This window comes from Crinia signifera, chromosome 5 (genome assembly GCF_055691185.1).
Source record: "Crinia signifera chromosome 5, ASM5569118v1, whole genome shotgun sequence".
NCBI lineage: Eukaryota > Metazoa > Chordata > Amphibia > Anura > Myobatrachidae > Crinia > Crinia signifera.
In genome coordinates this window covers 277126039-277149015 of record NC_139221.1, presented here as the reverse complement: position 1 = coordinate 277149015, position 22977 = coordinate 277126039, and the positions used below count along the sequence as shown (strand labels likewise).

General features: G+C 42.0%; 3 pseudogenes; 1 reads left to right on the top strand and 2 right to left on the bottom strand.

Annotated features, from left to right (window-relative positions):
• Positions 1–7287: 7287 nt before the first annotated feature.
• Positions 7288–7406, bottom strand: LOC146005970 (5S ribosomal RNA; annotated as a pseudogene).
• A 6033-nt stretch (positions 7407–13439) lies between these two features.
• On the bottom strand, positions 13440–13558 carry LOC146005969 (5S ribosomal RNA; annotated as a pseudogene).
• Positions 13559–19781: 6223 nt separating this feature from the next.
• LOC146005967 (5S ribosomal RNA) lies at positions 19782–19900 on the top strand (annotated as a pseudogene).
• The last annotated feature ends 3077 nt before the right edge of the window (positions 19901–22977 follow it).

Genomic DNA, 22977 nt, shown 5'->3' with positions numbered 1-22977 from the left:
GTGATGTGATGACGTTCTGCAGGAACTTGCTGGGGTCCTGTAATTATTTTTATTGTTTGATGGGGTCTCAGAGCAAATAGTTTGAGGACCCCTGGTCTAGTGGAATAAGAATATTTCTAGTCTGGAAAACACCTTTATCCAGGGGGCATAACTATCATAACTAGAACTTTGTAACCCCCCCCCCCTTGTCACTACAATGCCCTTTAGGGGGCAGAGGAAAGAGTGAGGGTGACTGAGCAATAAAGAGGGTGCCAGGGAGAGAGAGAGATGGGTGTTCAGGAGAAAGAGAGGATTTCATAGAAAAAGAGGAGCGAGGGAGGGGGGAAGAGCAAGAGAGAGAAAGGAAGAGGTGCGAGCAGGAGTGAGGGATAAAGGAAAGGAATGAGTAGGTGGTAGGTCGACCACTATTAGATGACATGCATTAAGTTGACATGGTTAATAGGTCCACGTGATAATGGTCAATAGAGACTACGATAAAATCAGGGTTGCCTACTTTTCTAGTCTCCTCTTCGGGAGAAGCCTGGAAAGGAGACTTTCAGCAGCACTTTGGGGGTGGGGCTTGAGCGTGACATCATTAAGTCTGTAAAATAAGTTGATTTGCAGATCTCCATGGAGGGGGTGGGGCTAAAATGACGCGATTATGACATGTTAGCACCGTCCCCTCCTCAGAGACCCATGGATTGTGGTATTTAAATGCCGGGTTAGGGTGAGGACGCCCCAATCGGAGGATGAGCAGGGGGTCTCCCAGAAACCGGGAGGGTTGCCCACCTTTCTGGGGGCCCAGAGGGGGGCATGATTTTCGGGAGCCTCCCAGCAACCCTGGGTAAAACCATTGCATATGCAGCCCTTGTATAGCTGCGCACATACTGAGGCGGAATGCGGCCCTTGGGTCGACAGTCACTAGGTCCAACAACTAATTGTTGACAGTGACTAGAACAACACCTGAAAATGGTCAACATACCAAAGGTCAGCATTGTCAGAAGGTTGACACAAGCTTAATGTTGACATGGGCATGGTCGACACTCACAAGGTACAAGTTTTTCACTTTTTTTGGTGTAGACCTACTTGGTTCATACTTTACTATCCAAGTGGGCACAGAGTGAGAATATAATAGTGTGGTGAGTGCGGCGAGCCATGTGTGGGGATGCGGTTCGCTTATACGGTGTACATGTCGACATACACAACATGTATGTGTGCTTCTGTCAATCTTCTGTCAATGTCAACCATTTTCAGGTGTCAACCTAGTCACTGTCAACCTTTAGTGGTCCACCTAGACACTGAGCTCTTATACCGTAACCATTGAGACGGAGTCGTCCAGCTCTGAAAGCTTCTTAAAATGAATACATTTGGACTGAATTTAAAGCCAGCATTTTGCCCACTCCACATTAGATGCTTAGGGCCAAATGTAATAGGGTGTGACAATCACAAAGTGAGAGATTTTGGGACAGTTTCTACATATATTTTTTTTAAAGCGACTATCATTAACTAATTTTTTTCAGTGTAAATGCCACTTTAAAACAAAAAAAATGGAAAAACTCTCCCAAAATCTCTCACTTTGTGATTCTCACATCCTATTACATTTGGCCCTTAGTATTTAATTGGTACTTGTGTAGTTTCACGTCGCCACGCTACTCATTGTCAGCGTAGGCCAAGCTACGTTGTTAGCGTAGGGCAACGGCAGCCCAGCGTAGTCATCATAGTGTCCCCATGGCAGCTCTGCGTAGTCAGCGTAGCATACCTCCCAACTTCTGTGCTGATGAAATAGCGCCCGAAAAGGGGGCGGGGCGTACGCAAATGAGGGTGTGACTTATGCTAATTAGCCGCAACCTCATTTTCATATGAGAATAGACGCTGTGCGCATGCGCACAGCGTCTATTCTATTAGATTGGGGGGTCTCCCAACTGCCACCCCCCGCAGCGGGACAATGCCTGCCGCGGGTGGGACAGCGGGACAGGACCTGAAAATCTGGACTGTCCCGCTGTAATCGTGACAGTTGGGAGGTATGGCGTAGTGTCCCCATGGCAGCTCTGCGTAGTCAGCATAGTGTCCCCGTCAGGCAGTGTAGTCACCATACTGTCCCCACAAGCTGCAGTTCTGTCCCTAGCATCCCCGGCAAGCCTAGTGAGTGCCTCTCACACAGCGCCGGTAACCACCAGATCCCCTGCGCTGGCGGACGTCGGCGGAGAGGCGCTCCATCTGCCTGGGATGCACGAGCATCTCATACGCAAGTGCGTCTCAGTAATTCATGCGGCAGGGTATGGCAACCCTGCCCATGTCATTTCAGGGAGACGGACAGGGTTAGGCGTTCTGTAGCACGTTCGTCTCGTGGACAAAGGGGGGTGTTGGCGCAAGTGCGTCTCATGCACAATAAAGGACGCATTTGCCAGTGTTCCATGTTGCATACCGGCAAATGCCTACATTTCTAACCCCCACTATCCACATCAGCCCAAAGTGTGACAAGTGCAGCGAGCACCGCGAAGGGAACGCGATACGAGTCCTCCCGACCTGTTCATACCTCCACTATCCACGTCGGTGTGGAGTTGATCTTATAAAGTGTGGCGAGAGCAGCAAGCCACCGAGACTGAAGCGTGGCGAGCGCAGAGAGGTTTGCAAGGGGCCACGGGAAAACGAGCCCAAAGCGTGGCGACCGGACGTGTAATACACGTCAAGTAATCCGTGTCCCCTTGCGGAGATCGCTGTGATTGCCACGCTTTGGGCTCGTTTTCCATGTCCCCTCACGGGGCTCGCTGCGCTCACCACACTTTATATAAATCGATGTGGAGAGTGGAGTCATGAACAGGTCGGGAGGACGCATACCGCGTCACCTCGCGGGGCTTGCTGCACTCGACCGTAACTGCTTAATGCTGACTGACTAGGCTTACTGTGTAAGCTCCAGTTAGGCGCGAATGTACACACAATTGCAGGCACAAGCTGACTAAGCTGGCTGCGGGAACACGACGCTGATGCTGACAGGGACCCTGACCATGCTGACTACAGGAACACAACGCTGATGCTGACAGGGACACTACGCTGACTACGTAAGTGGCCCCGTGAAACTACACAAGTACCATTTAATTTACCACTGCCAGAATAAGAATTACCATATCACTCAATTTAGCTTTAATAATGAGATTAATAATAATAATAATAATAGGTATATAATACTTCTTTAACACATGTCTCCCATAGGAATGAAAGAACTGCACAGTTAAGCATTATATGAATGTTAGAAAACTATTATTACATTGGTAGAGTTAGAAGAATAGTTTGCAACAAGAAATATTTGCCATTGGACAATAACCTCAGAAGTAGTTTGCCTGTGTCCTGGAGAACTGACACTTATGGACTGCACTGCACTTTGCTGCCACCATCAGGTGATGAAAATTATTGACACAAACTAAACTGCAACCTGTTGTACTGTACATTATATAAGTAGTCGCCATTGATAATGTCATGGTGGGATACATACATTTCATAAGTCCAAATAAAAAGTTCTGGCATTTTACTTGTGTACTGATGCACATTTTACTAGTGTACTGGTGCAAAGATGCACATCTAACTTTTATATTCCTATTCCCTTTTGGCTCCCTACACTACAGTATTCAGATGTAGTAAATCAATAATATTAAACATAAAAAACACTACTGAGAGAAACACTAATGAACTATATAAACTCAGTAGGTTACAACACAGGAACAGCAGATGTTGTCTGTCAGTTCTCTGATTGCTTTTTACTGCCCTTTTGGACAATTCAGTTCCTTCCAATCACAATATCTGCACTCTAATAAGAACTGTCCAACTGAAATGGTGCTTATTGGGCAATACATATACTTCCCAAGTATTCTATATGATAAAGGGGAGTGACCATGTGGGGAAGCACGCATCTCCCAACACTATGAACACCTTAGCAGAGCAGTGGTGAGACTGAGGGCTCCTCCCTTATCCCTACTCCAGGACACTGTGGCTTATGGGTGGGTGATGGGACAGTCCCCAAAAAACAGCGGGACGATTCGGAGGTATGTAACTGTAAGGATACATTAATTTAATGCATAAGTTAAATGAATTTAAGAAAAAAAAGAAAAAGACCTAATTCATCATGTATTCAGATGGGGATTGCCACCTCTCTCAGAGAAGCATATCCGTCTTATTATGCTTGTAATATATCTGCATTATTAATCACATGGGAATACTATACAGTACTGAACCAACAGCCACTGTCACCCCAGTGTGCTGTCTCTCACCATCCTTGCACAGTCCCAATGAAGAGGAATCTAGACCAAGAGAACAAATGTCTGATTGGTTCATTAGATTTAGGTGAAGATTGGTATATTTGAGCTGTGTTAATAAATAACCATTAGACTGAGAACACACTATGCAATATATCAGGTATTCTAGAGAGTATATTTCGATTTTTTTTTTAAACTGTATTTTTTTGCCAGGTCTGATAGACATAACTTTCAGTAATCATGTAGAATGACTTATCTCGCCTTCATGAACCACTTTTAAATGTTTTTTTGCAATAAAACTTTGATGTGCGTACCAGAAAACGGCTGCTTAATACATTTAATGCCAGACACAAGGGAACAAAATGTTGGTGCCACTTATAATTTGGCCAAAAATTAAGCTTGGAAACTCTATTTTGCTCTGTGTTAGAGTATAGAATTGATTATACTTTAATTATTCTGATTAGAAATGCTTTGGATTATAGAGTGTGCATCTGCAATTCGTTTTCCTTCTTTAAGTCTCAGCATGATAGCAGCTCTCATTAAGTTCAAAGTAGGTTATGCAGTACAAGGTGTGCTCCTCTCCTACCCACAATACATGTAATGGGATGTATGCACCCTCATATAGAAAGCTTGTGAAGCCTGTTTTAAACTTTTGGATAAAATCATGCACTTTCCTGTATGTTTTACGCTTTTGGAAATTGCTCAGTTTACAAACTTCACAGTAAGTGATCACAGGTTACATTTAAATGTGGTGGCTACATTGTCTACCTCTGAAGTTTGTCTTCTTTTGTGTAAAGAGTCTCATGGCAGTAACAAGGGTTAGGTGACTGGTGTAGTTGCCCAGAGTGTAAAGGCTGTTTACACACTGGGCCAAACACATGCCTTATAGTCCAGTTGGCCATGCCTACACTCGCCTCACACACTTTCTTAACTCGCACAACTAATAGGACCTGCTTGTTTCCAACACTTCACAGACAGCACTGACTAAAGAAGCAGATCTGGTCACTGCTAAGTCCAAAGGCCATTACTCACTTCTTATTCTACTAGAATTCTCTGCTGCTTTTGACACTGTTGACCATGCTCTTCTCAAACAAACTCTACAATCCCTAGGTCTTCCAGACACAGCCCTTTATTGGTTTTAATCCTACCTGTCTAATCACTAGACAACCTGTATTTTTAAAATAAAAAGGGTCTATCAAAGTCTGTTGTTCACAACATGTTTGTGGAAGTGTATCATGCCATGAACAAGGATATTTCTGTAGACATCAGAAGAAGAGTTGTTGAAGCTCAGGCTGGAAAAGGTTATAAACCCATCTCTAAAGAGCTTGGACTCCACCAATCAACAGTCAGACAGATTGTGTACAAAAGGAGGAATTTTCAGACTATTATAACCCTCCATATGGATACGGGTTTGCTCCTTTGTGGAGCTGGTGGTATGTCTGCACTCTAAGAGAATTTAGATGTATATGATCCGCAGATCAAATCCCCACATTGGATCGGTTCGCGGGGGTGCAGTTCCCAAACAGTGATAGTTAGGCAATAAACAGGAAGAAAAAAGGACTGTTGTTTAGGGAACGCACTTGGACAAAAAAATTAATCACATAAAATTTAACTTTTAATGAGTTATATTGTTAAAAGGTCCCATTATATAACATGGTGGGAAGCCGCAGTGAATTTAAAGAGGTTAAAATCATACGCACAAACATATACACACAGATGGTGTTTAGGTGATAAAGAATTGAGGAAAAAGTGATCCTAAAAAGATCTTGACTGGAGAATGTCAGTTTTATTTATTAAGCAGATTTTCAATGTGTGGAGAAAATAATTTATTTATTGTCTAGAGGATGTTGTTATTTTATAAATACCTCTGACAATAAAAATTCTTGTGTTTGGTACCCAAAATGTGTTTTTACTATTAGGTCACTGATACTTTAGTTGACTCTCAGCTAATCCGCTAAAGAGTCATGGGCACTTTAAATGCATGAGGCCCAGGGGTAGATGTATATTGGTCCCCTATGCTATGTTCAAAAAATATTCCGACAGACACAGTCACCTAGAATTGGTACCGTGGTTGTCAGGTAGGTATTTAACAGATATGATGCAGACAGTTCCGGCTGTATACCTAATTAGATATTAGGTCAGCTGGGATACTGTCTGTTATTTACAAAAAGAGAGCATAACATTAAGTTGCTTCCTGATCAGTATTTTGTATTCAGGAAAAAGGATTGCTGATTGCTATGTTCAAATATTGGTAATTGGATACAGTCACCTAAATTGGGGACTGGAAATTGGGATAAAGGCAACAGCAACGTCTCATTGGACGTTGCTGTTGCCTTTATCATTACAATCGTGCAGAACTATTTTAGCATAAAGCCACTATACAAGTGTCTTCACAGCAACGCCTGTTTATGCGGAATCAGTTCCATTCTTACCACCGTATCTACCCTAGATAACCTCTGGAAGAACCACAGTAGCCTAAAGCCACCGTACTAGTGCCTTTACAGCGATATCTGTTTGTGCGGATTGAGTTCCACCTGCACCATCTTATCTATCCCAGATAATGGTGAACACTGGGGTTTTTTTGTCAGAGGAAGAGTCCGACAAAAGAAAGAAAGAAAAAACGCTTTTTGGGCGCACTCGTTTGTTAAAGATGTAATATGATAATTTTAAAACATAGCTTTTATTTTAGACTTTATTTAAAATAAATGGCACAAAAATAATTTAATATTTAGATATTAGAATGTAGTGTGATCCTTGGACTGGTTTTAATTCCAGGGAAATTGATAATTTAGTCACACACTTAATCTGTCATTCAAGCACTGATGTTATCAGAGGTATGATTACCAATGATTATAGGCAGTGAAATGATTCGATTCCCCTAGGTATAAACAATCTTATGCTTGATAGCATTTGGTAATACACCTAGTATTGGTAGTATGGGGAAAAAGAAAAAAGGATGTCACAGCCTCTATACGTGTTAATAAATTCTTTAATAGACACTCTCTCTGGCAGTCATGTTACAGGTGTTTGTTTATTACGGCGGCTTATACCCCTATTTTGAATATTGCCACACCTGGGCTTCCCCAGGAGTCTCCCACCTGGGTACTGTCCTGGCCCTCCACTGCTTGGCTTCCAAGTTCGGGGAGGGTTTGGGCAGACCAGTGGGGTATGGTGGCAATATATTAGGGTTTGGTATTTGATCACAAGTAACCTGTTGGGCTGCAAAGGGAGGTAGCTCAGCAGGCGCAGCACCTGAGTCACACTGTCACTGAAAAAACAATAATAATTATATATTAATTTTTAATTTTAGTGATGGTACTAATATTCATGAAAAAAAGGGGGGGGGGGGGGGTTTGGTTGCTGAGTGCTATAACTGCTGGGGAGTAGAAAAACCGAAACAGGAGCAGTTCTGTGTGTTACACAAAGCTGAAGGAGACAGTCAGCATCAGAAATGGTAGCATACTTGATAATTAGCAATTTGGGTTGTCACCAAATTTTTTAAGCAGCTGCGGAGAGATAGTAGCGTCAGACAGACATTATTCCATTCCTGTATTTCACTGGATACAATAAATCTCCATAGGATACAAAGTAACAGAGTAACTGTGTCTGATCAAATAGTTGCAAGTTGCTTTTTTAGTAACGATATACACGCTGTGATGACAGACAAACTGTATAGAGTATTAGAGTTGCTAAACGCAGTCTGATGATAGTTATGGATGGTACAAACCCAGTTTGCTCAAAGAGAGCTCATGAATAATTAATAAAGCATATCTCAAAGGGGAGATAATCACAATTGGACAGGTATAGGTGTCAGTACAGGGAGCGCTAACCGGCTGCTTGCTGCAGTAACGGTGCGCTTGTCTAACCTGATGCCGCTGCCTGAGTTAGCGGTTTTGCCGGAGATAGAGATCGTGCGCTAGCTGGCGGCGAAGCTGTGAGCAGAGACCGGCCGGATACTCTGCGCCGGAGCTGGGCGCGTGGAAGTCTGGATGCCCGACCTTGCTGTCAGAGCCGGAGCTCCCGGAGGAGTGTGTCGGCGGCGGCGGGTGGACGCTGAGAGTTGCTGCCAGTATCAGGTGGACGGTCAGAGAGGTGAGAGGCTGGACATCAGGGCTGTGGACACGTGTTTCGCCTATAGGGCTTCTTCTTGCAGTGCCATTTTGGATGAGGGCAGATGCCCTTGCTTTATTCTCTCGTTTTTTGATGGACAGCCTTTTTGACCAATCCGGTCTTGAATGGGGCTGTGTTGGTTTGATTCAGCGTATATTTGTTCCTCTCCTGGATACACTGATTAAACGTTTTTAGTATAAGATGCATATTAGTTATAGGTTGCATAGTATCGTTTAGCTAGTATACGCAAGCCGCATATATATTCTGATGATATCGGCTGATATCTTTGTATCGGGCTTTAATTAGGTCACTCTGCATTTTTATTATTTTAAGAGATTTGGCATATACGGAGTAATTGGCTTGTAAGGAATCCTCGCCTGGGTACATAGATACATGAGACACAAACATATTAAGTTGTATATTATAACTGGCTGGTATATGCAGAACGCATATGTTTTGAGATTATGTCGGCTGGTGTGTACGTATTGTACATTCATTCTGTCATTCAACATTTTTCATTATCATTGTAAAGATTGGCTGGTATAAGAGTAATTAACCTCGAGGTATAGTGAAGGTTAGGGAGTGAATAATATTATAGTGATAATAATCATCAGTAGTGAAATAATTAGGTATGCTATTACTTAGGTTGTAATAGGTTTTGGTGAGACCTCAGGATTTCTCGTGGGTCTGAGCTTACATATCCGGGGAATGTCTTTTGTAGGGAATTATTTGTGCTAGCAGGTTGGTGCCAGATGTGACAAAACAGAACAACACAAAACAGAACAAATAAATCGTGAGTGATAACGTGCTAATGGGGAGTCTACACCCCTAGGTGAGATTGCATGTTGACATAGGTGGATTAATAAGATCTATGATTGTGAGGATGATGATAGGTTGGGTGATGCTGGTGTAGATTCCAGTATTCAAAGTGAAATCACATGATATATAGTGCCCGATCATTAGGTGTGTGGGAGGGGATAGTCAGAGGTGAATGTGTGAAAACCATGGTGAGGTTAGTTATCAGAGATTAGTTGATAAGTGGGAGTTACCCACTGTTTGGTTGTAAATCAGGAAATATACATGATGGTGATTTTATTTCAGAAATGATCCATATTTGATGTCCTCATTCAGGCCGTCAGGGGCCAAAGATCCCAAACTGAAAATCCATTTACTTTCCTTTTGAAGGAGTATTTGATTCAAGTCTCCTCCCCTTAATCCTAAATGGATCTGTTCCAAGCCTCGTATCTGGAAACCAGCTGGTTTTCCTTCATGTTTTTTTAGGAAATGCCTGGCGACCGTTGTCAGTTTTTTCATTTTCGTGATGTCTGATGGAGCATTGCGGATGTTGCCAAGATGTTCTAAGGCTCGCTGCTTGAGCATCCTTGTAGTCAGTCCCACGTACTTCATATTGCACTCACATGTTATACAATAAATGATATTTTTGCTCTTGCAATTGAAGAAGTCTTTGATTGTGATGATATTGTCATATTTATCATTTATTGTAAGTGTCTTGTCGACATGGGGGCAAATTTTACAGCCTCCACAGGGATGGGTACCTTTGAGGAGTGGAGCTTTGGTCGTTGTATTAGTGAAATGGCTGTGCACTAATTGATCTTTTAAATTTGGGGCGCGCCTCCAGCTCATGTCTACTTGTGGTTTCACCTTTGCGGCCAGGTCACTGTCACTGAGAATTATCGGCCAGTGGTTTTGTATGATGTTCTTAATTTCTTTCCATTCTGAGCAGTAGTTGCCCACGAACCTGATGGTATTGTCCATGGGTTTTGCTGAGGTTCCCTTATCTTGGAATAGCATTCTGGATCGATCTGTCTGTGTAACGTTTTTTTCTGCTTTCTTAATTGACCTATTGGAGTATCCTCTGTCCTTTAATCTCTTGGTGAGATCTTTACAGTTGGATTTGAAGGTTTCATCATTTGAGCAGTTCCTGCGTAACCTTAAGAACTCTCCTTTTGGAATGTTATTAACAGTAGGCGAAAAATGAGCGCTTGACTGGTGGAGAAGGCTGTTGGTAGCCGTTGTCTTGCGGAACAGTTCTGTTTCTATCATGTTCTGAGCGCCTCTGTAAATTTTTAGGTCCAAAAACGAAATGCTGGAACGGTCCTGGGTATACGTCAGTTTGAGGTTTAAGGTATTGGTGTTCAAATGGTTGACGAATTCTTTGAGTTGTTGTTCGGTACCTCTCCATATCAAGAAAATGTCGTCTATGTAACGCATCCATGTTGTGATGCAGTTATCATAGATCTGATTTGATTCGCTGAATACCACCTCTCGCTCCCACCATCCAAGGAAGAGGTTGGCATACGTGGGGGCACAGGCCGCCCCCATTGCCGTCCCCCTCCCTTGGATGTAGTATCTGTTATTGAATGTAAAGTAATTCTTGTGCAGGACAAAGTTTAGAAGGTCCAGTAGAAACAGCTGAAAATCACCAATGTTGTCCATTTCAAGGAAATATTTTACTGCTTTGATACCCAGGTCATGACTGATGCAGGTGTAAAGTGCTTCAACGTCCATGCTGACAAGTATTTCTTCCTCATCCAGGTAGACATCATGTAATTTTTTTAAAACGTCTGCAGTGTCCTGTGTATAGGAGGGCAAAGATGTGACATGTTGTCTGAGATGTGTGTCTAGAAAGACACATGCTTTCTCTATTAATGCTCCATTCCCTGATACAATTGGGCGTCCGGGAGGTTCATGTAGGTTTTTATGAACCTTTGGTAGCAAATAAAAGGTTGCTACACGTGGGTTAGGGGTTTGTAGGAATTGATGTTCATTTTTGGTGATGACATCGTCCTTTAATGCCCCATCAATAAGCCGATTATATGCAATTTGGAAATTTGATGTGGGATTGAACATTGTCTTGGTGTAGCAGGTGACATCATCCAACTGTCTGTTGGCTTCCTGTAGATATAGAGAGTGGGGCCATATAACTATATTGCCACCCTTATCCGAGGGCTTGATTTGGACATCCTTCCATTCTCTTAGTTCTTTAATTGCCTTCCTTTCCTTTTTATTGGTATTGCCAATATGTATCCGATGTTTCCTTTTTTTGTACAGTTTATCAAAGTCCTGGGCAACCATCTTGGTAAACACTTGTACCTCAGGGCATATGTTTGGTGGGGGGAAGAAGGTTGATCTTTTCTTGCATACCGGTCTTTTCTCAGGTTCATGGGTGGTGGTGTCACCAAGTTCCTCCAAAGCTTGTAGGGCTTCTAGTTCTTGATTGGTCCATGTGGTGTTGTGGAGGATACTGTCATCTTTTTTAGCATGAAATTTGGTAAGTAGTAATTTCCTACTAAATAATTGCAGATTAGTTTCCCATTGGAATCTGTCGAAAGAGGATGTGGGGCAGAAAGTTAAACCTTTTTGGAGAACTTGTTCTTGTATCGCTGTTAGGGTGTGTTCAGATAAGTTAATTATCTGAAGTTGTGATATGTCTGTTCTTGCGTCTCCGTGCCCCTCAGAGGATATCGGTTCGGTATGTGCGGCCCCCATCGTGATGCGTTTCTTCTTCCTCTTCTTTTTGCTGCGTCTTGTCTTTCGTTTTGTTTGGGGCCTCGGCCTCTGCTGTACTCTAAAAAAGGTTCCGGTATGGATTGAGTTGCTCCGATTGGTTGTGAGTGGTAGAAGTGGTTGGTCGGTCTTCTGGGTATGGGATCCTCCCTTTGGTGACTGTCCTCACTTAGTTCATCCGTGCTGGAGTAATCTGTCTCAGATGTGGATGGCTGGTGTCGGTTTAGATCCCTGCGTTGATTTCGCTTTGTCCAGCGGAAGACTCGTCCTGTGTGGAAGTCAGTCTGGTCACGATGGAATTTATTTCTCTTCCTTTCAATTATTACTTTTTCATACTCCTCAAGATCTTTTTTGTTTTTTTCAAAGTGGAGTTGGAAGGAAGTATTCGTCTCCCATGGTTCCAATTTCTTACCTAATGCTTCAACTTCTTTAGAGATGGACTCTAGCACAAGGTGATTATGTTGGATTAGGATTCCCATCAATTCCTGGGAACACTTCAAAAGGCTATTTTCCCACTCTTTTTTGAGGTTTTCGGTGCATAACTCAAATGCTGGAAAGGTCCTAGGTCTAAGCCCTCGTGGGGTAATTTTTAGTTTGCAATAGTTTTCTAAGCTTGTTAGGTCCCAATTTGTTCTAATTTGTTTTTGTAATGTAAATTTTAGTCTGGTGATGTCATCATTCCAGTTGGAATCTGGCACGTTCTCATTAACGGTAGTAGGAAAAATATTATCCAGGTTGTCAGTCCTTCTTTTGGATGCTAGTTCATTTCTCAAACTAAATGTTGACATTGATTGGTTTGGGGTTGACAAGGCCTGAATGAAGAGGTTGAGAGAGAGCGCAAGAGCAAAGATTCTATGTGTAAGCAAAGTCTGTATATGGTGCCAATACCGAAGTGTCGTGCTGGATCTTGGAGCTGAGAAAGACCTCAGGAAATTCTAGTAGGTAAAAAAGGGGTTTAAAGATCCGCACAGACTTATAATCTGTGTAATGATTTTAGTACCAACTTAATGAACTACTATACTTGACAAATTCTGGTAGTTGCTTGGTTGGCGGTGCGCCCGGCGTTTAGAATCAATGGTGAACACTGGGGTTTTTTTGTCAGAGGAAGAGTCCGACAAAAGAAAGAAAGAAAAAACGCTTTTTGGGCGCACTCGTTTGTTAAAGATGTAATATGATAATTTTAAAACATAGCTTTTATTTTAGACTTTATTTAAAATAAATGGCACAAAAATAATTTAATATTTAGATATTAGAATGTAGTGTGATCCTTGGACTGGTTTTAATTCCAGGGAAATTGATAATTTAGTCACACACTTAATCTGTCATTCAAGCACTGATGTTATCAGAGGTATGATTACCAATGATTATAGGCAGTGAAATGATTCGATTCCCCTAGGTATAAACAATCTTATGCTTGATAGCATTTGGTAATACACCTAGTATTGGTAGTATGGGGAAAAAGAAAAAAGGATGTCACAGCCTCTATACGTGTTAATAAATTCTTTAATAGACACTCTCTCTGGCAGTCATGTTACAGGTGTTTGTTTATTACGGCGGCTTATACCCCTATTTTGAATATTGCCACACCTGGGCTTCCCCAGGAGTCTCCCACCTGGGTACTGTCCTGGCCCTCCACTGCTTGGCTTCCAAGTTCGGGGAGGGTTTGGGCAGACCAGTGGGGTATGGTGGCAATATATTAGGGTTTGGTATTTGATCACAAGTAACCTGTTGGGCTGCAAAGGGAGGTAGCTCAGCAGGCGCAGCACCTGAGTCACACTGTCACTGAAAAAACAATAATAATTATATATTAATTTTTAATTTTAGTGATGGTACTAATATTCATGAAAAAAAGGGGGGGGGGGCGGGTTTGGTTGCTGAGTGCTATAACTGCTGGGGAGTAGAAAAACCGAAACAGGAGCAGTTCTGTGTGTTACACAAAGCTGAAGGAGACAGTCAGCATCAGAAATGGTAGCATACTTGATAATTAGCAATTTGGGTTGTCACCAAATTTTTTAAGCAGCTGCGGAGAGATAGTAGCGTCAGACAGACATTATTCCATTCCTGTATTTCACTGGATACAATAAATCTCCATAGGATACAAAGTAACAGAGTAACTGTGTCTGATCAAATAGTTGCAAGTTGCTTTTTTAGTAACGATATACACGCTGTGATGACAGACAAACTGTATAGAGTATTAGAGTTGCTAAACGCAGTCTGATGATAGTTATGGATGGTACAAACCCAGTTTGCTCAAAGAGAGCTCATGAATAATTAATAAAGCATATCTCAAAGGGGAGATAATCACAATTGGACAGGTATAGGTGTCAGTACAGGGAGCGCTAACCGGCTGCTTGCTGCAGTAACGGTGCGCTTGTCTAACCTGATGCCGCTGCCTGAGTTAGCGGTTTTGCCGGAGATAGAGATCGTGCGCTAGCTGGCGGCGAAGCTGTGAGCAGAGACCGGCCGGATACTCTGCGCCGGAGCTGGGCGCGTGGAAGTCTGGATGCCCGACCTTGCTGGTCTAGAATTTCCTGAGGTCTTTCTCAGCTCCAAGATCCAGCACGACACTTCGGTATTGGCACCATATACAGACTTTGCTTACACATAGAATCTTTGCTCTTGCGCTCTCTCTCAACCTCTTCATTCAGGCCTTGTCAACCCCAAACCAATCAATGTCAACATTTAGTTTGAGAAATGAACTAGCATCCAAAAGAAGGACTGACAACCTGGATAATATTTTTCCTACTACCGTTAATGAGAACGTGCCAGATTCCAACTGGAATGATGACATCACCAGACTAAAATTTACATTACAAAAACAAATTAGAACAAATTGGGACCTAACAAGCTTAGAAAACTATTGCAAACTAAAAATTACCCCACGAGGGCTTAGACCTAGGACCTTTCCAGCATTTGAGTTATGCACCGAAAACCTCAAAAAAGAGTGGGAAAATAGCCTTTTGAAGTGTTCCCAGGAATTGATGGGAATCCTAATCCAACATAATCACCTTGTGCTAGAGTCCATCTCTAAAGAAGTTGAAGCATTAGGTAAGAAATTGGAACCATGGGAGACGAATACTTCCTTCCAACTCCACTTTGAAAAAAACAAAAAAGATCTTGAGGAGTATGAAAAAGTAATAATTGAAAGGAAGAGAAATAAATTCCATCGTGACCAGACTGACTTCCACACAGGACGAGTCTTCCGCTGGACAAAGCGAAATCAACGCAGGGATCTAAACCGACACCAGCCATCCACATCTGAGACAGATTACTCCAGCACGGATGAACTAAGTGAGGACAGTCACCAAAGGGAGGATCCCATACCCAGAAGACCGACCAACCACTTCTACCACTCACAACCAATCGGAGCAACTCAATCCATACCGGAACCTTTTTTAGAGTACAGCAGAGGCCGAGGCCCCAAACAAAACGAAAGACAAGACGCAGCAAAAAGAAGAGGAAGAAGAAACGCATCACGATGGGGGCCGCACATACCGAACCGATATCCTCTGAGGGGCACGGAGACGCAAGAACAGACATATCACAACTTCAGATAATTAACTTATCTGAACACACCCTAACAGCGATACAAGAACAAGTTCTCCAAAAAGGTTTAACTTTCTGCCCCACATCCTCTTTCGACAGATTCCAATGGGAAACTAATCTGCAATTATTTAGTAGGAAATTACTACTTACCAAATTTCATGCTAAAAAAGATGACAGTATCCTCCACAACACCACATGGACCAATCAAGAACTAGAAGCCCTACAAGCTTTGGAGGAACTTGGTGACACCACCACCCATGAACCTGAGAAAAGACCGGTATGCAAGAAAAGATCAACCTTCTTCCCCCCACCAAACATATGCCCTGAGGTACAAGTGTTTACCAAGATGGTTGCCCAGGACTTTGATAAACTGTACAAAAAAAGGAAACATCGGATACATATTGGCAATACCAATAAAAAGGAAAGGAAGGCAATTAAAGAACTAAGAGAATGGAAGGATGTCCAAATCAAGCCCTCGGATAAGGGTGGCAATATAGTTATATGGCCCCACTCTCTATATCTACAGGAAGCCAACAGACAGTTGGATGATGTCACCTGCTACACCAAGACAATGTTCAATCCCACATCAAATTTCCAAATTGCATATAATCGGCTTATTGATGGGGCATTAAAGGACGATGTCATCACCAAAAATGAACATCAATTCCTACAAACCCCTAACCCACGTGTAGCAACCTTTTATTTGCTACCAAAGGTTCATAAAAACCTACATGAACCTCCCGGACGCCCAATTGTATCAGGGAATGGAGCATTAATAGAGAAAGCATGTGTCTTTCTAGACACACATCTCAGACAACATGTCACATCTTTGCCCTCCTATACACAGGACACTGCAGACGTTTTAAAAAAATTACATGATGTCTACCTGGATGAGGAAGAAATACTTGTCAGCATGGACGTTGAAGCACTTTACACCTGCATCAGTCATGACCTGGGTATCAAAGCAGTAAAATATTTCCTTGAAATGGACAACATTGGTGATTTTCAGCTGTTTCTACTGGACCTTTTAAACTTTGTCCTGCACAAGAATTACTTTACATTCAATAACAGATACTACATCCAAGGGAGGGGGACGGCAATGGGGGCGGCCTGTGCCCCCACGTATGCCAACCTCTTCCTTGGATGGTGGGAGCGAGAGGTGGTATTCAGCGAATCAAATCAGATCTATGATAACTGCATCACAACATGGATGCGTTACATAGACGACATTTTCTTGATATGGAGAGGTACCGAACAACAACTCAAAGAATTCGTCAACCATTTGAACACCAATACCTTAAACCTCAAACTGACGTATACCCAGGACCGTTCCAGCATTTCGTTTTTGGACCTAAAAATTTACAGAGGCGCTCAGAACATGATAGAAACAGAACTGTTCCGCAAGACAACGGCTACCAACAGCCTTCTCCACCAGTCAAGCGCTCATTTTCCGCCTACTGTTAATAACATTCCAAAAGGAGAGTTCTTAAGGTTACGCAGGAACTGCTCAAATGATGAAACCTTCAAATCCAACTGTAAAGATCTCACCAAGAGATTAAAGGACAGAGGATACTCCAATAGGTCAATTAAGAAAGCAGAAAAAAACGTTACACAGACAGATCGATCCAGAATGCTATTCCAAGATAAGGGAACCTCAGCAAAACCCATGGACAATACCATCAGGTTCGTGGGCAACTACTGCTCAGAATGGAAAGAAATTAAGAACATCATACAAAACCACTGGCCGATAATTCTCAGTGACAGTGACCTGGCCGCAAAGGTGAAACCACAAGTAGACATGAGCTGGAGGCGCGCCCCAAATTTAAAAGATCAATTAGTGCACAGCCATTTCACTAATACAACGACCAAAGCTCCACTCCTCAAAGGTACCCATCCCTGTGGAGGCTGTAAAATTTGCCCCCATGTCGACAAGACACTTACAATAAATGATAAATATGACAATATCATCACAATCAAAGACTTCTTCAATTGCAAGAGCAAAAATATCATTTATTGTATAACATGTGAGTGCAATATGAAGTACGTGGGACTGACTACAAGGATGCTCAAGCAGCGAGCCTTAGAACATCTTGGCAACATCCGCAATGCTCCATCAGACATCACGAAAATGAAAAAACTGACAACGGTCGCCAGGCATTTCCTAAAAAAACATGAAGGAAAACCAGCTGGTTTCCAGATACGAGGCTTGGAACAGATCCATTTAGGATTAAGGGGAGGAGACTTGAATCAAATACTCCTTCAAAAGGAAAGTAAATGGATTTTCAGTTTGGGATCTTTGGCCCCTGACGGCCTGAATGAGGACATCAAATATGGATCATTTCTGAAATAAAATCACCATCATGTATATTTCCTGATTTACAACCAAACAGTGGGTAACTCCCACTTATCAACTAATCTCTGATAACTAACCTCACCATGGTTTTCACACATTCACCTCTGACTATCCCCTCCCACACACCTAATGATCGGGCACTATATATCATGTGATTTCACTTTGAATACTGGAATCTACACCAGCATCACCCAACCTATCATCATCCTCACAATCATAGATCTTATTAATCCACCTATGTCAACATGCAATCTCACCTAGGGGTGTAGACTCCCCATTAGCACGTTATCACTCACGATTTATTTGTTCTGTTTTGTGTTGTTCTGTTTTGTCACATCTGGCACCAACCTGCTAGCACAAATAATTCCCTACAAAAGACATTCCCCGGATATGTAAGCTCAGACCCACGAGAAATCCTGAGGTCTCACCAAAACCTATTACAACCTAAGTAATAGCATACCTAATTATTTCACTACTGATGATTATTATCACTATAATATTATTCACTCCCTAACCTTCACTATACCTCGAGGTTAATTACTCTTATACCAGCCAATCTTTACAATGATAATGAAAAATGTTGAATGACAGAATGAATGTACAATACGTACACACCAGCCGACATAATCTCAAAACATATGCGTTCTGCATATACCAGCCAGTTATAATATACAACTTAATATGTTTGTGTCTCATGTATCTATGTACCCAGGCGAGGATTCCTTACAAGCCAATTACTCCGTATATGCCAAATCTCTTAAAATAATAAAAATGCAGAGTGACCTAATTAAAGCCCGATACAAAGATATCAGCCGATATCATCAGAATATATATGCGGCTTGCGTATACTAGCTAAACGATACTATGCAACCTATAACTAATATGCATCTTATACTAAAAACGTTTAATCAGTGTATCCAGGAGAGGAACAAATATACGCTGAATCAAACCAACACAGCCCCATTCAAGACCGGATTGGTCAAAAAGGCTGTCCATCAAAAAACGAGAGAATAAAGCAAGGGCATCTGCCCTCATCCAAAATGGCACTGCAAGAAGAAGCCCTATAGGCGAAACACGTGTCCACAGCCCTGATGTCCAGCCTCTCACCTCTCTGACCGTCCACCTGATACTGGCAGCAACTCTCAGCGTCCACCCGCCGCCGCCGACACACTCCTCCGGGAGCTCCGGCTCTGACAGCAAGGTCGGGCATCCAGACTTCCACGCGCCCAGCTCCGGCGCAGAGTATCCGGCCGGTCTCTGCTCACAGCTTCGCCGCCAGCTAGCGCACGATCTCTATCTCCGGCAAAACCGCTAACTCAGGCAGCGGCATCAGGTTAGACAAGCGCACCGTTACTGCAGCAAGCAGCCGGTTAGCGCTCCCTGTACTGACACCTATACCTGTCCAATTGTGATTATCTCCCCTTTGAGATATGCTTTATTAATTATTCATGAGCTCTCTTTGAGCAAACTGGGTTTGTACCATCCATAACTATCATCAGACTGCGTTTAGCAACTCTAATACTCTATACAGTTTGTCTGTCATCACAGCGTGTATATCGTTACTAAAAAAGCAACTTGCAACTATTTGATCAGACACAGTTACTCTGTTACTTTGTATCCTATGGAGATTTATTGTATCCAGTGAAATACAGGAATGGAATAATGTCTGTCTGACGCTACTATCTCTCCGCAGCTGCTTAAAAAATTTGGTGACAACCCAAATTGCTAATTATCAAGTATGCTACCATTTCTGATGCTGACTGTCTCCTTCAGCTTTGTGTAACACACAGAACTGCTCCTGTTTCGGTTTTTCTACTCCCCAGCAGTTATAGCACTCAGCAACCAAACCCCCCCCCCCCCCTTTTTTTCATGAATATTAGTACCATCACTAAAATTAAAAATTAATATATAATTATTATTGTTTTTTCAGTGACAGTGTGACTCAGGTGCTGCGCCTGCTGAGCTACCTCCCTTTGCAGCCCAACAGGTTACTTGTGATCAAATACCAAACCCTAATATATTGCCACCATACCCCACTGGTCTGCCCAAACCCTCCCCGAACTTGGAAGCCAAGCAGTGGAGGGCCAGGACAGTACCCAGGTGGGAGACTCCTGGGGAAGCCCAGGTGTGGCAATATTCAAAATAGGGGTATAAGCCGCCGTAATAAACAAACACCTGTAACATGACTGCCAGAGAGAGTGTCTATTAAAGAATTTATTAACACGTATAGAGGCTGTGACATCCTTTTTTCTTTTTCCCCATACTACCAATACTAGGTGTATTACCAAATGCTATCAAGCATAAGATTGTTTATACCTAGGGGAATCGAATCATTTCACTGCCTATAATCATTGGTAATCATACCTCTGATAACATCAGTGCTTGAATGACAGATTAAGTGTGTGACTAAATTATCAATTTCCCTGGAATTAAAACCAGTCCAAGGATCACACTACATTCTAATATCTAAATATTAAATTATTTTTGTGCCATTTATTTTAAATAAAGTCTAAAATAAAAGCTATGTTTTAAAATTATCATATTACATCTTTAACAAACGAGTGCGCCCAAAAAGCGTTTTTTCTTTCTTTCTTTTGTCGGACTCTTCCTCTGACAAAAAAACCCCAGTGTTCACCATTGATTCTAAACGCCGGGCGCACCGCCAACCAAGCAACTACCAGAATTTGTCAAGTATAGTAGTTCATTAAGTTGGTACTAAAATCATTACACAGATTATAAGTCTGTGCGGATCTTTAAACCCCTTTTTTACCTATCCCAGATAATATCAGGAAGAAATTAAGGTCATCTGACCCCGGTTGACCCTGCTGAACGTTGACCCTGCTGAACGTTCACCTACACTTGCTCTATTCAGTCCAGTCCTAACCAGACATTCTATTTACGGCCAGCGTTCTTCTGACTACTCTGTGAAGATTGCGACCTCTATCTTTTTATTGAATTCCACCATATAATGTGAAAATATTTGAGAAAGAGGGTTTTGTGGGGGGGTGACCAGTCGCACAGAAATTATCCAAAATTTATTTCAGAATGGCCCCCTAATGTACATGGGTGATTATTTTATCATATATTGGAAAGGGGTGTGCTACCACTGGACATGGAAATGTTACAAAGAAAAAAAGGAGAAAAGAATGTCTCGGTGTGGTGCACCTTATGGCTAACAGATAAAATGTAACTTTTAATTATAGATTATTAAAAGGCTGTGAAATATAAAAACAAAAAGTACATAAATGACACGGACAGTGCAATTAAAAAGGAAATAATCCTCACACCGTGAGGCTCCCAGAGTCTATGTCCCTTTTTTTTAATCAGAATTCAATGTAGTGCTTTGATACATATATTGCAGTGTTGTATGTTTAGAACCACAAGTAACAAGAGTGTTTATACATTGCAACAGTATCCAGATGTCCCACAATTAGAGGAGAATTCTCCTATCAATTCAGTGAGGCCAATAAATATACTGGACAGTCTGGTATTACTGTCTCGGTGCCCGACAGCTCCTATATGTGTAGGCCACCTTACTGCCTACACATATAGGAGCTGTCGGGCACCGAGACAGTAATACCAGACTGTCCAGTATATTTATTGGCCTCACTGAATTGATAGGAGAATTCTCCTCTAATTGTGGGACATCTGGATACTGTTGCAATGTATAAACACTCTTGTTACTTGTGGTTCTAAACATACAACACTGCAATATATGTATCAAAGCACTACATTGAATTCTGATTAAAAAAAAGGGACATAGACTCTGGGAGCCTCACGGTGTGAGGATTATTTCCTTTTTAATTGCACTGTCCGTGTCATTTATGTACTTTTTGTTTTTATATTTCGCAGCCTTTTAATAATCTATAATTAAAAGTTACATTTTATCTGTTAGCCATAAGGTGAAAATATTTGAGGCATCTTCATATATTCCTGATCGTGTCTTTTTTAAAACCCCTGATGAAGTCTTTGTAAAGACGAAACGCGTTGGGTTGTTACTGTCTTCAAAAGAACTGAGACACCACACGTTTTCCTACAAACGTTTTAATAAAATATGTCATTTTTTCAAAAATGTTTTGATTATTTGTACATTTGACACATTTACTGCACTAAAGGTGGTGGAAACCTCTGGCGCTCTCTATTTTTCTCTACTATCCTACCTATTGTCTCCCACTAACAGGGGAGTCTCTTTAGAGCAGCAGCCTTTTGTGTGGCGCGACTAGAGTCACTCCTAGTTGTGATATATATATATATATATATATATATATATATATAGCAATCAATATGTAGAGGGCACTCGCAAGATTTTTCAAAGCTGCACGGCAGCAAGCTTACAATAAACCAAACAATTGACACAAAGGTTTGTGAGTCAACGTTTCGGGCGGGTAGCCCTTTATCAAGACATAAAAGCAAAGTGTGGCATACTTACATATATAGAGGCAAACAACTAAAGTCATTCAGTGCTCCCACCACCTGTGCTGCACCCCCGGCAAGGAATTGATGACATCAAGGAATACAATGTATGGAAGGCAACTACGTAAATTAAACAATAACAACTATGGAGGCTATATTATGACAGGCTTCAGATCTGTAATGGTGGGATTCACTTGCGAGTGCCCTCTACATATTGATTGCTACATTTCCTGTCAAGGAAAGGATTAATTCACCTCTATCTTTATTTTTCAGATAATTATTATTCATTACAAATTGTGCAATAAATCTGTAAAATAGCAGCAGCAGGATTAATGTCTTTGTACATAGCCATAATGCTGCATCTATGCAGTGTGCCCAGCAACCTGCCTGTGTGACACATCCCAGTGACAGTGATGCCTGCCCGGGCATATGGAGATACTCTAGGTGGACTCTGTACTATTTCTGTGTTTGTATAGCAAAAAGGATTTTACCAGGTGTTAAATATATTATTGTCCCTGTAAGAGAATTAATGTTACCGTACATGATCCCGCTGCATTATGCTGAAGGTCTTGAAGTTAAAGTGGATCTTAGCAAGTGTTATGGCCCCCGTACACTAATCCGAGGTATGGCGTGTCGCTGAGGGCTACCCGGCGGTTAGGATTGCATACAATGCAGCATATGCAGTCCTTTTGTACACAATATGTACTTTCAATAGCTACAGTATCCAATATGCACCCACATTCTCAGTAGCTCTCATAGAGACATTTCCCTTTATCAGTTCTTACTCACACTGCCTCCGCG